This window comes from Salvelinus fontinalis, chromosome 42 (genome assembly GCF_029448725.1).
Source record: "Salvelinus fontinalis isolate EN_2023a chromosome 42, ASM2944872v1, whole genome shotgun sequence".
Taxonomy (NCBI): Eukaryota; Metazoa; Chordata; class Actinopteri; order Salmoniformes; family Salmonidae; genus Salvelinus; species Salvelinus fontinalis.
The window spans coordinates 21,590,691-21,609,124 of NC_074706.1; the positions used below are offsets into that span (position 1 = coordinate 21,590,691).

Sequence of the window (18,434 nt, forward strand, 5' to 3'; positions counted from 1 at the left end):
TGTGAAAGGGAATTCTAATCCCACTGCCCTGAGTGATGACAGCATCTCATGATTTCATTCTGAAGCATAACACTCTAATCGGTGATGATTCACACAGAAACCCCGCCTGGTTGCTGTCTCCGTTCTGCTATTAGACAGAATGTTCATATTTGAAGATTTCCGAAAGGCCAGTCTCTTTGGCAAATGACAGGAATGTCAAGGAGTGGAATGTTAGCTACAAAGACTGGTATCCAGACTAACACAAACATGGTGACATTTCTTTTTTCACCTTTATTTAACCAGGTAGGCCAGTTGAGAACAAGTTCTCATTTACAACTGCGACCTGGCCAAGATAAAGCAAAGCAGTGCAACACAAACAACAACACATGTGTTACGGATACAAGTGTTCTGTGTGTATCCTGTGTGTATTTCTTTTCTCTCCTTCTCCCCTACTCACAGGTGACAATCATCATTCCGCAATCAGTCATCAATCAGTCTCTAATCGGAAAGACACCTGCTCCTTTTCCCTTACCCAATCACAGTCCCTTTCCCTTGGTTTAAAACCCCTGTCAGTTGTTTTCTCACCAGCTCAATCTCTCTGTCAATGCCTTCTGTCTGTAGATCTCTTGTTTGTTTTGCATCTACATGTCCCCACCTGTGAGTATTGTTTTGGTTATGGTGTTTGTTTAATGGTGGGGAAAGGGGGTAACCAGATAAGTCGCCCATGGGCATACATTACCCGTAGGTAAATGTTGTTAAAAACACTAGTTAGAACCGGGCGGACCACCCCCTGTATTTATTGGTTAGTTAGTTAGTGGTTGTTGAAATAGGCTAGGTCTAGTTTAGGGGTGTTTTTGGATTATTGTTTCAGTCCTTGTGTCCAGCTCAGCCCCTTTTCCTGCTCCCCCCTTTACCGTGTGTTTATAAATAAACCTTGAGTGTTTGATGGTAAATCTTAGTTGTCGTGGTTATTTTGTTTTTCACTCTTACTTTGTCACTACTATAATTTGCATGAGTTATGTTATGGGTCCCATTACCATCCCCCCTAGACTGTCGGGCCAAAGGGATTCGTAACAACATGGAATAAACAAACGTACAGTCAATAACACAATAGAAAAAAATGATATATAGTGTGTGCAAATGAGGTAAGATTAGGGAGGTAAGGCACTATATAGGTCTTAGTGGTGAAGTAATTCCAATGTAGCAATTAAACACTGGAGTGATAGATGTGCAGAAGGTAAATGTGCAAGTAGAGATACTGGGGTGCAAAGGAGCAAAAAAATAAATAACAATATGGGGTTGAGGTAGTTGGATGGGCTATTTACCGATGGGCTATGTACAGGTGCAATGATCTGTGAGCTGTTCTGACAGCTGATGCTTTAAGTTAGTGAGGGAGAGATGAGTCTCCAACTTCAGGGATTTTTGCAATTCGTTCCAGTTATTGGCAGCAGAGAACTGGAAGGAAAGGCAGCCAAAGGAGGAATTGGCTTTTGGGATGATCAGTGAGATATACCTGCTGAAACGTGTGCTACGGGTGGGTGTTATCGTGAACTGAGAAGGCGGGGCTTTACCTAGTAAAGACTTGTAGATGACCTGGAGCCAGTGGGTTTGGCGACGAATATGAAGCGAGGGCCAGCCAACGAGAACATACAGGTCGCAGTGGTGGGTAGTATACGGGGCTTTGGTGACAAAACGGATGGCACTGTGATAGACTGTATCCAATTTGCCGAGTAGAGTGTCGGAGTCTATTTTGTAAATGACATCGCCGAAGTCAAGGATCGGTAGGATAGTTCGTTTTACGAGGGTGTGTTAAGCAGCATGAGTGAAGGATGCTTTGTCACCAAATGGAATACAAACGGACACTCAATCTACGAGCTCAATATATCAATCTCTTCTTCACAGATCTAGAACAGCATATCATATTTTGCAATGACCTGTAGGCTCGTGGCAAGGACCGCAAAATGTTTAGATTCCCAAGGAAAAACAAAACACAACCATGTTTTTCACATCTATAACATCTCTCATTTATGAAATTTAGATGCAGATTTAGATGCACTAAGGTGAATGCACCAATTTGTAAGTCGCTCTGGATAAGAGCGTCTGCTAAATGACTTAAATGTAAATGTAAATGTAATGTAATGGATGGTTGTATAAAAATATTATACTGCAAGTTGTTAAATTGAGAGACACTGTGAGACAGCCCCTAAACTCAAAAAGTGCAGAAAATGCCTTCCTGGGGGGAATGGGCCACAAACTCATGTAATCCAATATTGCAACAAAAATGTGGAAAACAAGTAGTCAGTTGTCTGCCCTACATACACAAACAAATAGCATTAGGATATCTTAATGCGTCTTGGAGACTTGTAAAGACAGGGATACTATAGGCGTGAATAAATACTATGAATATTTACGATAAATGGAAGTACTTTCCTGGCCATAATAAGTCTTTTGATGTATGTAATTGGAGTAATACCTCCCCCTAGTGGTGAATTTGGAGAACACCCCGACACCAGATAAGTGTCGGCAACATTTATGAGATTGTGGGTCTGTTTCCCACCCAGATTAAGCCCGCTCAGTAGTTTGTGTCCGGGAAACCAGCAAGTAAGACTTACTCTTGATGTAAAGTCGCAGTTTAGCTGACGTTTTAAGTTTAAGCAAACTTTAATACGCATTTCGCAACTGTCATCTGAATACAAAAAAATGTAATAAAAAAAGTACTTTCTATTCTATATGATAGTGTTGTGTAGTTGTTCCTTTCTGTTGTGTAGTCGTTCCTGCTTGGAGAGTTGTTCCTGTTGTATGGTTATATACAGTAGTGCTGTGTAGCTGTACCTGTTGGTTCTATAGCTTTCTCTGTTATTGTTGTGGCAGCTGTTTAGCTCCTGTTATCATCCCACATCCCCCCCCCAGCGTTGGGCCCTCCCATGACTCTGAGCATGAGCACCAGGTCCTGGGCATAGCCACACATGGGACCAGGCTGGTGCCTCGGGCTGGGGGAACTGTCCCTTATTGGAAACTACACCTATAGAGAGAGGACAGGGTCAGAATAACACACACACAGGTCTGACCTTCACAAAACCTCACCATTCCAGTGTACAATGAGCCAGTCCTCCTATATTTCCATCCATGCTCAAATCACTTTACATAGTAAAATGGCAAAAGTAGTGCACTATATAGGGAATAGGGTGCCTTTTGAGAGCCTACTCTGACTACAGTGACTTTTATACAGGTAGGCCCAAAGAGGTAGGCCTAAACACTATAGTGCATCCCAAATGGCCCTATTCCCATTGGGTTCTGGTCAAAAGTAGTGCACCATATAGGGAATAGGGTGCCATTTGGGATGCACACCTAGACTGATTGTACAAAACATTATGAACACCTGCTCTTTCCATGACATACACTGACCAGGTGAATCCAGGTGAAAGCTATGATCCTGTCACTTGTTAAATCCACTTCAATCAGTGTAGATGAAGGGGAGGAGTGTATATCCAGTCAGTGTGACAGGCTGTACTTGAAAACACACTGTCTTTTATATGATATACTAATTCAATAGCCTAAGGTATTCAAGCGGGTCGAGGCCCAGGCTGGGACATTTACACTAGGACGCGGCATAGCTCTGTGAAACATCGCAAGCAATTCACTTTCAATGGAGGGAAAGTGAGAGAAGTGGAATGGGCCGCTGACCCATGCGAGCATGGGCAAGGGAGCTGAACAGGGCGGGGCTAAAGTTGGGGAAAGCTGAACTGTATTCGAATCCTCTGCGATTTTGTGACACGAGTGACAAATCGAAGCTCACCATACCAGAAGACAGAGGCCACAAACATGTCACTGAAAAATACTGCCGGCTGCAACTGTGTTAACCCGGTTTCAACAAGTACAGTAAGTGTATATTTTGCATTTGTGAAATGATTTTGACGTGACGTGAAAGTAGAGGGTTTTATGTTTCTACAACCGTACTGTATTTGGCTTTTTTGGGCTTCCAGAGCCAATTCACCTCTAAACAGAACATGCAAGGTCCTTGGACTATAAGGACTAACTAAGGGCTCCCTTAGTCCATTATTGGGCTAACAATAACATACTCCCATGAGCTGTAATAAAATGTACCTCTGCCCCTGATGGTTGTTATGTCAGCCACGGTTTGTAGTGAACGATCAGAAAAGCTGTCTATGAACTGTTTATAATCCTCTCTAAGGATAATGGCAACATTAATCAAATCATGAACAAAGGCTACTTTATGAAGGCTATCCAGAATTCCCTTTGGCGTCCCCATACAGTCAGATATCTTTCAATAAAGCTGAGACTACGTTAACTTGATTAGTTCCCTGGAACTGCACAGTGATACAATCACATACTGTTATTACATTGTAGCAGAAAGTATTCTGTAGCTGTCATGCCACGATTCTGTTTTTTACCACAAGATTGCAGCAAACATCTCTGAAACGGGAATCTAACGCTCCAGCAGGCACCTGCACTGACACCTTGATTCAAACCACGGGTCTGTATTTCTTCAAAAGTGGAATAGATAACCATCAATTGTAAAGTTTTTACATGCATGTCTTCTTTATGCATATTGTTTATCTTCTACTATAAAGTTATGTATTGGAGAAATTGGTGAGCACACCTAATATTTTTACTTTGTATGCCCTACTCGTGTGAGTGTATTCATGAGTGTACTGAGTGTCTGGTGGTTTTATGGCGGTTTTGGAGCAGTGGCTTCTTCCTTGCTGAGCGGCCTTTCAGGTCATGTCGACATAGGACTTGTTTTACTGTGGATATAGATACTTTTGCACCTGCTTCCTCCAGCATCTTCACAAGGTCCTTTGCTGTTGTTCTGGGATTGATTTGAACTTTTCGCACCAAAGTACGTTAATCTCTAGGAAACAGAGCACGTCTCCTTCCTGAGCGGTATGATGGCTGCGTGGTCCCATGGTGTTTATACTTGCGTACTATTGTTTGTACGGATGAACATGGTTCCTTCAGGTGTTTGGAAATTGCTCCCAAAGATGAACCAGACTTGTGGAGGTCTGCAAATTTTTTTTCTGAGGTCTTGGCTGATTTCTTTTGATTTTCCCATGATGTCAAGCAAAGAGGCCTTGAGTTTGAAGGTAGGCCTTGAAATACATACACAGGTACACCTCCAATTGACTCAAATTATGTCAATTAGCCTATCAGAAGCTTCTAATGCCATGACATCATTTTCTGGAATTTTCCAAGCTGTTTAAAAGCACAGTCAACTTAGTGTATGTAAACTTCCGACCACCTGGAGTTGTGGTACAGTGAATTATACGTGAAATAATCTGTCTGTAAACAATTGTTGGAAAGAATATATGTGTCATGCACAAAGTAGATGTCCTAACCGACTTGCCAAAACTATAGGTTGTTGACAAGAAATATGTGGAGTGGTTGAAAAACACATTTTAATGACTCCAACCTAAGTGTATGTGAACTTCCGACTTCAACTGTATGTTTTAATAAGATAAAATTTGAGAACTAACATCCACCAAAATAAAAACTAGACAGTCAGGGAGAATCTAAAATTCCAAAAAGGTCATGGCATGGGGTCCACATTGATTTTGCTAAAGTTTGAGTCACTCAGATAGCATAAGAACATCACATAAGCCATTGCAAAATGTGTAGAATTGCAGGAAATTAGGTTTGAAAGTAACTGTAAAGTGAAAATCGCACTTTTAAAAGTTAATATTCTGTTAATTCATACCGAAATAATGTTGTTGATTAGTCCTATACTTGTTTTTGTGGCCAAAGCATACATGAGAAAAATTACTTCAAAAACATCACATCAAACTCTAAAAAAAGGTTACCTATTTCTTCATAGAGTATGACGTAATAACACTTGACATTAAAACCAGTAGATAGTGACAGCGCTGACATCATCCACATATTCCTATGGAAAACTCCCGATGGCGCATGAAGCTGGAAGTATTTTAATTTGACGCGTGCCATATTGCTGAATGGGGGCTGAATGCCACCAAAAATCACAAAGGATCATGGTGAAAGTGTCCGTAACTAGTCGTTTTCATCCTGCCTGAGACAGTCAAGCCAATGCTGGTAGATGACATCGGCGTCAATACCAGATACCACGTGAATACCAAGTGCAAAGAGCGTGCATGACGGTGCGAGCCTCCTCGTAGCCTGCCCATCCGTGATTGGTCGGTGTCAGCACGTGGTCCTGTGACGACAAATGTAGTAGTCAGAATGGATAACTATTTAATTAATTATCTCGATTTGTAGCAAACTTTTAAATAATTCATCATGGTGATCGAATAAACACATATTATAGCCCAAAACAGCTGTCTAAAAAAAATGTTGGTCCGTTCTGACTATTATAATTACATAGGCTTTCTAGAGCAAACCAGGGCTTTTGGCATCGCTAGGTTGTACGCAGTTGCTGACCAGCGGAGCTCGTGACTTCACGCTCCAGACCGGACACTGGGGGCCTGGTAATCCTCCTCAGGAGGATGAGCTGGCCAGTCAGCGGTATAGAGGAGGATGAGCTAGCCAATCAGCAGTCTACTTGCATTAATATTTTTTATGACGGTATAGTCCACACCATTCTGTTTTTGAGGTACGCCCACACCATTCCAACACAGAAAAGCTGCCTTTTAACATACTTAATTCCCATTTTTTGGAATGAAAACTATTTCACTCTTATTGTAAGTAATTATAGGTCATATTTCATAGAAATCTGGAAACACTGGGCAGTTACTTTAAAACAGCAATATTTTGGCCTCCGAGTGGCGCAGTGGTCTAAGTAGCTGTGCCACTAGTAGCTGTGCGCCTAGAGATTCTGGGTTTGAGTCCAGGCTCTGTCACAGCCGGCCGTGACCGGGAGGCTCATGGGGCGGCGCACAATTGGTGGGGTTAGGGGAGAGTTTGCCCGGCAGGGATATCCTTGTCTCATCGCGCACTAGCGACTCCTGTGGCGGGCCAGGCGCAGTGCACGCTGACATGGTCGCCAGGTGTACGGTGTTTCCTCCGATACATTGGTGCGGCTGGCTTCCGGGATGGATGGGCATTGTGTTAAGAAGCAGTGAGGCTTGGTTGGGTTGTGTTTCGGAGGACGCATGGCTCTCGACCTTCGCCTCTCCCAAGTCTGTACGAGAGTTGCAGCGATGAGACAAGACAAGACTGTAACTACTACCAATTGGATACCACGAAATTGGGGAGAAAAAGGGGTCAAAAAAGAAGCTGTATTTTGTCTCTAAGGCAAAGAGAAGGGACCCCCCACACTAACTTTGCCACCGCTGCATACAAAATCCTAGGAGAAACACTGAATTGTGTGTGATTTCATTAGTGCGATTCAGATTTGTATCATTATGTTTGGTGGTGCAGCAGCAGATGTTGGTCAGCTTTGTGTATGTATGTATGTATGTATGTATGTATGTATGTATGTATGTATGTATGTATGTATGTATGTATGTATGTATGTGTGTATGTGTGTATGTGTGTATCTGTGTGAGCTTTGTGGGGATATGTGTGTGTGTGGAGAGGAGGGTTAGGGTGGGCTTATCCAAAACTCCTGCTGTCGCTTTAATCCCCCTGGCGTGTGTGTGTTTACGTGCCCACACACACGCTGAGACAGTACACACACACACACACACATGCAAACACACACAGTATTTAGTATGTCAGTGTGTCAGAGGGTTTTTAAACACCCCCCCTTTCAGTCAAGGCCCACCTGTCAATCATGGAGTAGGAATAGCCAGGCTGAAACCACTTACCCAATAAATAGTGGATTGTATTCGTGTGTTGGAAGGGAGTCAAAATACGGTTATGTATTTTGGGAGAGTATCTTGTATGGATATTGATTGACCATCATGATCAACAAAGTAAAAGCACATGACATGATGTATTGGTCTTGATCTCTACTGATTATTGTGCAAGTTCGTTTTGCATGGCCCGGTGTCCCGGGTTTGGACATTTCATTTAAGGATCAATGAAATGGTCTAATTAAGCAATCATTTTAGGAGATGTGGTATTTGGCCAATATGCCACTAGTGCCTGGATACAGCCCTTAGCCATGGTACATTGGCAAAATACCACACACACACCTGAGGTGCCTTATTGCTGTTATAAACTGGTTACCAATGTAATTAGAGCAGTAAAAATACATGTTTTGTCATACCCATGGTATAGGGTCCGTTATAAACTGGGTGGTTTGAGCCCTGAATGCTGATTGGCACACAGCCGTGGTATATCAGACCGTATACCACGGGTATGACCAAACATTTATTTTTACTGCTCTAATTACATTGGTAACCAGTTTATAATAGCAATAAGGTACCTCGGGGGGTTTGTGGTATTGCCAATAAACCACGGCTAAGGGCTGCTTCCAGGCACTCTGCGATGCGTCGTGCTTAAGAACAGCACTAGCTTTAGTGTATTGGCCACATACCACATAATGTATACTACTCCACTTCTTGGTTGACAGATACACTTTCCAATAGCAAGGAAGGAGGCGGGACTTCAATATCTTCTCGGAGAGAGGTTCGTGGACATCTGCGCTTGGTTGGTCCTGAAAATATGTATCGGCTTCGGGCACCCCCGTACAATCTACATGCTGCAATCGTTCGTGTCTTCGACTAAAAAAACGCCTAGCCGTTATCTAAACACATGCACCGAAGCCATCGACCAGTGATAACGAACAGCTTTAGATACTTATCTTTTAGGCGTATACTGTACCGTCATGGAGAAGGGAAATATAGCTGTCTAGCTAAATTGCTAACGCAGAGGACCCAACACCAAACCTTCGTATGGAGATTAAAACGGTTATCATCAATCTAATCTATCAACGGAGGACATTCAACCGTTTTGGGATTTATTCACTCAAGAATCCGGTGTGAATCCACATAGCTACAGGTAAATGGTTAGCCATGTTTGTCAAAATGCTGTTGTGAAAATGGAACCTAGCAGCTAACTTACTGTTACTGTAGCTAGCTGGCTAAAGGTGGTATCTAACGTTAGCTGGCTAGGTAGCTCAAACGCTCAGGTGCTGCCACCAAGCTAGCACAGTTTCCAAGTTCGCTAGCTAGAAGTTAGCCACCAGAAATGGCTAACTGGCTTGTAAAATATCTACTCCATTCCCTACCACTGAAGCTAGCTACATTTTACAGGATGGGCTTTAGCTAGTCATAGACTAGTAACGTTAGTCAATTCATAATTCGCCAATGTTCCCATAACCGACTCTCACCTAGCCAGTACTGACAGTAACGTTAATGTCTATTATTTTCGGGGCAAAGTTGTTGAATCGGAGTCAACGTCCATACAGCCAAACATACCTCGCTCAATGTGAGTTTAACTAATATTTATTACGCTGACCTCAAACGAGTGTGGTTTAGTGTGTCATCTCGATTCGAGCAAGGCTGGGCCGTCAGAACACATCGGGCTGTGCCGCTGCGTCGACCCCAGCTTTAAAGGTATCTTTTCTCAACCTAGACAAGAGTGTGAGTTCGGGGATCCGTTTTGAGGCCTATACAGAAGAGTGACAGAGTGGAACCGCAGCGATACACACCCAAAAATATTACAGGCGGAATGGGTTTGTCAAAGAGAATGAGAAAGGGTTCAAATCATATCGCTTTTTTTCCCACTGAACGTGACCGCAAACGAACCTTTTCGATCGGTTGACGATGCTTCGGTATTACAGATGTAGTATAAAGGTAGAATTGTATATAGCCTACCTGCCCATTTTAGATTATCCAACCATTTGTCAGACTACATGAATGATGTCCATCCCATAATGTCAAATCACATGCTGCACTAAGACCTATCCCTTGGCAGACCAGACACCAACCTGTAGTTTTGGGTGGGGGTGTTGACTAGCTCTAGCAGCACATGTCTGCATAGCTTGTGTGGTAATACTTGACAGGTGATCCTGTTGAGGACTGAACACATGATTGTTATCTCTGCTTCAGCTATTTAGATGGTGTGTTTCTGTAGGCAGGGTCCACCTTGAAACTTGTGAAGATTGCAGGATAAAGGATGGTGAATAAGATGCAAATGAGCTGTGAGGTCACAGTAAGATCCTCCCTGTAAGGGAAGGAAAGATAATTCAGAGAGGGAATATAGAAGGTACATGAATCAAACAAAAGGAGATGATGAGAGGAAGCTATTCAAGAGTATTTGGTTTCCACTAGCAGTCAGATTCCACAGCCACAACATCAAAATTGGCGACACAAATGTGTCTTAATTTTAAGGTTGGGGTTATCCATAATGTTAGCAGTGGGTTTAGGTTTAAAATATAATTTGAAGACGATAAATTGTAGGAACGGGTGGGGTTTATGACTATGAATATAGAAGCTAGTGACTTCCTTACAGCTCTGCTCATGTATCGAACAAAATGAAATTGGGACACATCTGATCGTCACCTCCATTCTGATGAATGGGGACTGAATGATACACTCTCAGGGAGAGAGCTCTCTGCCACCTCATCGATCATGATACGCACGCAGAGTCCATTTGAATGCAAATGTATGCACTACTCCTCAGCTGCCCCCTGGTCCAGGAGAAGTTGTTAGTGGTGGTGATTTTAATGTATTACGGTAACCAGGTTTTCATCCAACCTTTTTATGCGAGTGAAGCACACGTTGGATAAAACATGTCACTACAGGACTGATGGGAACAGCACATTTGTCTGTAAACTTTCCAAATGCCGACAAAACAAAATATATTTTTGTGTCGGTAAAATTAAATATGTACGAAATGGCGGTGGAAATGCCTTTATGCAGAAATATTCATATATCTATCATATGGAAATACATTTGGAGTCACGTGGTGATATATTTCGTTTGATCCTCCTGCTAGGACTCGGGGAAGAATGCAGTTTATTAGGTTACAGATGAAATAAGTTCTGATCTTCACGTGATGAGCTTGATGCTCCTTTCCCAATTTTTTTTGGGGCTGTCTTATTCTGCTGACATGATTGATGCTTCACTGCCGTTGGAAAATTATAAATAATCTCGCTATTTTGTCCATAATAATCTCATCGTGTAGACCAGTGATTCCCAAACTTTTTATAGTCCCGTACCCCTTCAAACATTCAACCTCCAGCTGCGTACCCCCTCTAGCACCAGGGTCAGCGTACTCTCAAATGTTTTTTGTTGTTGCCATCATTGTAAGCCTGCCACACACACACTATATGATACATTTATTAAACATAAGAATGAGTGTGAGGTTTTGTCACAACCCGGCTCGTGGGAAGTGACAAAAGCTCTTATAGGAACTCTTATAAAGCTCTTATAGGGCACAAATAATACAATAATAATAATAATCAATCATTTTGGTCTTTATTTAACCATCTTACATATAGAACCTCATTTGTTAATCAAAAATAGTGAATGACTCACCACCGGTTAATGAGAAGGGTGCGCTTGAAAGGATGCACATAACTCTGCAATGTTGGGTTGTATTGGAGAGAGTCTCAGTCTTAAATCATTTTCCACACAGTCTGTGGCTGTATTTTGTTTTCATGCTAGTGAGGGCCGAGAATCCACTCTCACATAGGTACGTGGTTGCAAAGGGCATCAGTGTCTTAACAGCACGATTTGCCAAGGCAATAAACTCTGAGCCCAGCCCAATCCAGAAATTTGGCAGTGGCTTCTGATTAAATTCAATTTTCACAGAACTGCTTGCCTTGTTGCAATTTCGATGAGGCTCTCTTGTTCAGATATTGGTAAGTGGACTGGAGGCAGGGCATGAAAGGGATAATGGATCCAGTTGTTTGTGTCGTCCGTTTCGGGAAAGTACCTGCGTAATTGCGCACCCAGCTCACTCAGGTGCTTCGTTATATCACATTTGACATTGTCCGTAAGCTTGAGTTCATTTGCACACACAAAATCATACAATAACGGAAAGACCTGTGTGTTGTCCTTGTTAATGCAGACAGAGAAGAGCTCCAACTTCTTAATCATAGCCTCAATTTTGTCCCGCACATTGAATATAGTTGTGGAGAGTCCCTGTAATCCTAGATTCAGATCATTCAGGCGAGAAAAATCATCACCCAGATAGGCCAGTCGTGTGAGAAACTCGTCATCAGGCAAGCGGTCAGACGTGAAAATTATGGTCAGTAAAGAAAACTTTAAGCTTGTCTCCCAATTTAAAAAAACGTGTCAATACTTTGCCCCTTGATAAGAGCGCACTTCTGTATGTTGTAAAAGCGTTACATGGTCGCTGCCCATATCATTGCGTAATGCAGAAAATACACGAGAGTTCAGGGGCCTTGCTTTAACAAACCATTATCACTGTAGTGTCCAAAACATATTTCAAGCTGTCAGGCATTCCCTTGGCAGCAAGAGCCTCTCGGTTGATGCTGCAGTGTACCCAAAAAGTGGCGTCGGTAGCAACTGCTTGTTACCACTCCACTATGTCTCCCTGTCATGGCTTTTGCGCCATCAGTACAGATACCAACACATCTTGACCACCAAAGTCCAGTTGATGTCACAAAGCTGTCCCGTACTTTAAAAATATCCTCTCATGTTGTCCTGGTTTGCAGAAGAGGATGTCTTCCTTAATTGACCCCCCATAAACGTAACGAACATATACCAGGAGCTGTGCCAGGCCCACCACGTCTGTTGACTCATCCAGCTGTAACGCATATAATTCACTGCCTTGTATGCAAAGCAGTAATTGTTTCAAATCATCTCCTGTCATGTCACTGATGCGTCGTGAAACAGTGTTATTTGATGAAGGCATTGTCTGTATTGTTTTTTTGGCCTTTTCCCCCAGCATTGTCCCAGCCATATCTGTGGCAGCAGGAAAAATTAAGTCCTCCACAATAGTATAGGGCTTGCCTGTCCTAGCCACTTGGTAGCTCACCATATAAGACACTTCTAGCCCCTTCTTATTAATGGTATATTTTGCTTTTATACATGTCTTACTACTCGAAAGTCGTCTTTATTCCCGCACAAAAAAACTCCCGTGGCTTATTTTTCAAATTGTTTTGTTTCTAAATGTCTGCGCAAGAGTGAAGGTTTCCCACGAGAGAGTAACGGTTAATGTGATTGGATGTCAATTATTTGACTAGGCTACCTGTATTTGACTTTGTTGTTATTTTGCGGGAATACTTGGTTTAATTACATTTTTGGCAGCGAAACGAGGCTATTCAGGCGAGGGGGGGAAAAAACCACATCCAAATGTATTGCCCCGTTGGAAAATATAAATGGGACTGTGAAACTGTGAAGGGGGGGGGGGGATGTGAATCACTTTTTTTATTTGGCGTACCCCCGATGAAATTGCGCGTACCCAGTTTGGGAATACATGGGCTAGAGCGTACGTGACAAAACCATGAGTAGAGTTGAAAATGTGATTGGAAGCCCATTTCACTTGTACTTTTTATTCAGTACATGAGAATTTGACCGAAAAGTTATTTTTATGTGCACTTCTGCTGGTGGGGGAAAATGCGCATGTTGTTTTTATGCAGATTTTTTTTTAAATATTCACCGGTTGCCAATTGGATGGAAACCTAGCTAGTAAAGAGAGTAGCCTGTGCCAATGGTTGTGGCCGGCTGGGCGCTACTGCGGCCGATGAGGGAAGGAGGAAACACTCATTGTGTTCATGAGTGTACTCAACTGCCTTCTTTATTAGGTCTGTGTGGGATACAATACACATTATACACTCATTCTTTCCACCTAACCTCAGTTTTGTTTGTCATCGGCTCACTTTTGTGTCAAGGCCCCCTTTCTTCAGCATCCGGGGCAGCTGAGGGCAGACATCTCCATGGAAACCAATTGAAGCCAAGTTCTTTTGGGCAGGGTGGTGATCTCACTCACACCTAAGAAGTGATAGGGGAAGTAATACCTTTCTGAATGTGTTGTCGTAGATGCAGGCTGGTCTCACCGTAAAAAAAGAGTTACATTTTTTTACCAACAGCTGACTGGAGACGAGACGGCCGGGTATTCGTGTGACTGTCCTTTTCCTGCGGTCACATGGACTCTTAACCACGTGATGAATCTTTGTTGCTCCTTGCTGAAACAAGCAAGAGGTGTTGTAGCAAATTAGTACATGTAGAAAGGCGCAGCAGCACACAATATAACCTATGACAGCGCATGCAGTCGTAAAAAATACAGCGCATGTGCGTAAAAAAATAATAGACATTTTAATTGTATTATATTATTTGCTATTGGAATGGTTTTACAGAGACTGTGGTCATTTGGCAGGCCAATTGCCATCATGCAAAATTCCATCACAGCCCTACTCCGATCATAAGCCTATTCTATTGCAGGAAGGAACTGTAAGGACTTTGGTTTGTCAGTTGTGTAGATGATTTTAAGCGCCAGATGTGGTGTGAGTGTCGAGGTGTTTTCTGAATGAATTAATGAATGTACTTTATTAATCCCCATGGAGGGGGAGGGGAGGGGGGGGTCATGTAAATGGTAAGGAATGACAGCTGAAAATGTAGACTGAGAGGGAGTTCAATGCCTTTGAGCAATTGGGGCATGTAGTCCAGAGACAGACGCACAGCCGTTGTGCGCACATACACATTTCCCCTTACTGGGTGACCACACACCGCCGTTGCATCCAGTTACATTGTTCCCCGCTGAGTGTGATGTTGGTGAGCATGCCCAACGAGGGAGGCATCAGCTTGTTTTACCCAGCAGCCCACTGAAAAGAAGAGGAAGTGATGCTGATCATTAGCTAATCCTCGTGGAATCTGACCGTGTCAGAATAGGCTCTCTCTCTCTTTCTCCCTCTCGGCTGTCATCTGTGTCTGTCTTCAGCGCATGGGATAGTCCCTCCCAGGCTCTTTCCCCAATTCGTCTTGCGTCCTCACTCCTCAAAACGCATTGGCGGAGAAGGCCTGAGGGGCGGTACCTTGGATCTTCTTCCCTCAATGTGATTTGAGAAAGGTGAAGAAAGACTAATTTGAGGAAGAATTCCCAGATCAAGCAGCTAGTTTGTTGGTTGAGTCGGTGGGAGGTCCTCCACAGCTAGGTCAATGGTCCAGAAGTCAAGACTTCTCCTGGACAGTGGAAACCAGAGAGAGAGACTGGAGACTTGAACACAGGCCCAGTGAGGATGCTACTTGTAAAATGCATCCTTCCTTCCTTCCTTCCTTGAAGTTTAATGATGACAGGTTTAACACGATTACGGTAGAAAGATAGATAGGTGTACGCCAAGGTGTGTGTATATATATATATATATATATATATTATATACATATATCTATATATATATATAGATAGTGTATGCCAAGGTGTGTGTGTGGTCATATATAGGTCATATATATAAATATATATATATATATATATATATATATATATATATATATATATATATATATATATATACACACACTGCTCAAAAAAATAAAGGGAACTCTTAAACAACACAATGTTACTCCAAGTCAATCACACTTCTGTGAAATCAAACTGTCCACTTAAGAAGCAACACTGATTGACAATAAATTTCACATGCTGTTGTGCAAATGGAATAGACAAAAGGTGGAAATTATAGGCAATTAGCAAGACACCCCCAATAAAGGAGTGGTTCTGCAGGTGGTGACCACAGACCACTTCTCAGTTCCTATGCTTCCTGGCTGATGTTTTGGTCACTTTTGAATGCTGGCGGTGCTTTCACTCTAGTGGTAGCATGAAACGGAGTCTACAACCCACACAAGTGGCTCAGGTAGTGCAGCTCATCCAGGATGGCACATCAATGCGAGCTGCGGCAAGAAGGTTTGCTGTGTCTGTCAGCGTAGTGTCCAGAGCATGGAGGAGCTACCAGGAGACAGGCCAGTACATCAGGAGACGTGGAGGAGGCCGTAGGAGGGCAACAACCCAGCAGCAGGACCGCTACCTCCACCTTTGTGCAAGGAGGAACAATGCCAGAGCCCTGCAAAATGACCTCCAGCAGGCCACAAATGTGCATGTGTCTGCTCAAACGGTCAGAAACAGACTCCATGAGGGTGGTATGAGGGCCCGACGTCCACAGGTGGGGGTTGTGCTTACAGCCCAACACCGTGCAGGACGTTTGGCATTTCCCAGAGAACACCAAGATTGGCAAATCCGCCACTGGTGCCATGTGCTCTTCACAGATGAAAGCAGGTTCACACTGAGCACATGTGACAGACGTGACAGAGTCTGGAGACGCCGTGGAGAACGTTCTGCTGCCTGCAACATCCTCCAGCATGACCGGTTTGGCGGTGGGTCAGTCATGGTGTGGGGTGGCATTTCTTTTGGGGGCCGCACAGCCCTCCATGTGCTCTCAAGAGGTAGCCTGACTGCCATTAGGTACCGAGATGAGATCCTCAGACCCCTTGTGAGACCATATGCTGGTGCGGTTGGCCCTGGGTTCCTCCTAATGCAAGACAATGCTAGACCTCATGTGGCTGGAGTGTGTCAGCAGTTCCTGCAAGAGGAAGGCATTTATGCTATGGACTGGCCCGCCCGTTCCCCAGACCTGAATCCAATTGAGCACATCTGGGACATCATGTCTCGCTCCATCCACCAACGCCACGTTGCACCACAGACTGTCCAGGAGTTGGCGGATGCTTTAGTCCAGGTCTGGGAGGAGATCCCTCAGGAGACCATCCGCCACCTCATCAGGAGCATGCCCAGGCGTTGTAGGGAGGTCATACAGGCACGTGGAGTTCACACACACTACTGAGCCTCATTTTGACTTGTTTTAAGGACATTACATCAAAGTTGGATCAGCCTGTAGTGTGTTTTTCCACTTTAATTTTGAGTGTGACTCCAAATCCAGACCTCCATGGGTTGATAAATTTGATTTCCATTGATAATTTGTGTGATTTTGTTGTCAGCACATTCAACTATGGAAAGAAAAAAGTATTTAATAAGAATATTTCATTAATTCGAGCAGTGTATATTTACTACCAGTCAAAAATTTGGACACCTTCTCATTCAAAGGTTTTTCTTTATTTCTACTATTTTCTAGACATTAAAACTATTAAATTACACATGGAATCATGTACTAACCAAAAAAAGTGTTCAACAAATCAAAATATATTTGACATTCTTCAAAAGTAGCCACCCTTTGCCTTGATGACAGCTTTGCACACTCTTGGCATTTTCTCAACCAGCTTCATGATGAATGCTTTTCCAACAGTCTTGAAGGACTTTCCACATACTGTATGCTGAGTACTTGTTGGCTGCTTTTCTTTCACTCTGCGGTCCAACTCAGCCCAAACCATCTCAATTGGGTTGAGGTCAGGTGATTGTGGAAGCCAGGTCATCTGATGCAGCACTCCATCACTCTCCTTCTTGGTCAAATAACCCTTGAGGTGTGTTTTTGGTCATTGTCCTGTTGAAAAACAAATGATAGTCCCACTAATTCCAAACCAGATGGGATGGCGTATCACTGCAGAATTCTGTGGCAGCCATGCCGGTTAAGTGTGCCTTGAATTCTAAATATCACAGACAGTGTCACCAGCAAAGCATCACCACACCACTGCCATGATCTCAAATTTGAGACTCATCATACCAAAGGACAGATTTCCACCGGTCTAACGTCCATTGCTCGTGTTTCTTGGCCCAAACAAGTCTCTTCTTCTTATTGGTGTTCTTTAGTAGTGGTTTATTTGTGTCAATTCAACCACAAAGGCCTTATTTACTCAGTCTCCTCTGAACAGTTGATGTTGAGATGTGTCTGTTACTTGAACTCTTTTATTTGGGCTGCAATCTGAGGTGCAGTTAACTCTAATGAACGTATCCTCTGCAGCAGAAGTAACTCTGGGTCTTCCTTTCCTGTTGCAGTCCTCAACCAGTTTCATCATAGGTATTTGCGGAAATTTTCCACATTGACTGACCTTCATGTCTTAAGCAATACCACCCCTACCTTGTCAACACATGATTGGCTCAAATGCATTAAGTAGGAAGAAATTCCACAAAATAACTTTTTTAACAACCCACACATGTTAATTGCATTCCAGGTGACAACCTCACGAAGCTTGTTGAGAGAATGCCAAGAGTGTGCAAAGGGTGGCTACTTCGAAGAATTTCACAATATCAAATATATTTAGACTTGTTTAACACTTTTTTTTGGTTACTACATGATTCCATGTGTTATTTCATAGTTTAGATTTTTTCCCACTATTATTCTACAATGTAGAAAATAGTAAAAATAAAGAAAAACCCTGTCCAAACGTTTGACTGGTTCTGTGTATGTGTATGTATGTATATATATATATATATATATATATATATATATATATATATATATATATATATATATATATATATATATATATATATATATATATATATATATATATTTCACAGCATGATACTAATATAGGCTGTGTCCCAAATGGCAACAAATTCCCTAGAAAGTGCACTACCCTATGGGCCCTGGTCAAAAGCAGTGCACTACATAGGGATCCACTGAGATTACTATATATAGTATATATATATACTAAAATATATATATATATATATATAATCTCAGTCCATCACCTGGTACCCACTAGTCCTTATCAGATGATCAC

At 42.7% G+C, this 18,434-nt stretch overlaps 2 protein-coding genes across 2 annotated transcripts in view; one reads left to right on the forward strand and one right to left on the reverse strand.

Moving 5' to 3' along the window:
• The window catches only part of LOC129841299 (choline transporter-like protein 1), a 35,843-nt gene extending 26,098 nt beyond the window's left edge, over positions 1 to 9,745 (reverse strand). Inside the window, exon 1 of the mRNA XM_055909503.1 lies at positions 9,675 to 9,745. The gene's annotated coding sequence lies outside the window, so the exon portion shown is untranslated. The remainder of the gene's footprint in view (positions 1 to 9,674) is intronic.
• LOC129841372 (palmitoyltransferase ZDHHC5-A-like) overlaps positions 8,458 to 18,434 on the forward strand; it is a 44,112-nt gene continuing 34,135 nt past the window's right edge. Inside the window, exon 1 of the mRNA XM_055909618.1 lies at positions 8,458 to 8,856. The gene's annotated coding sequence lies outside the window, so the exon portion shown is untranslated. The remainder of the gene's footprint in view (positions 8,857 to 18,434) is intronic.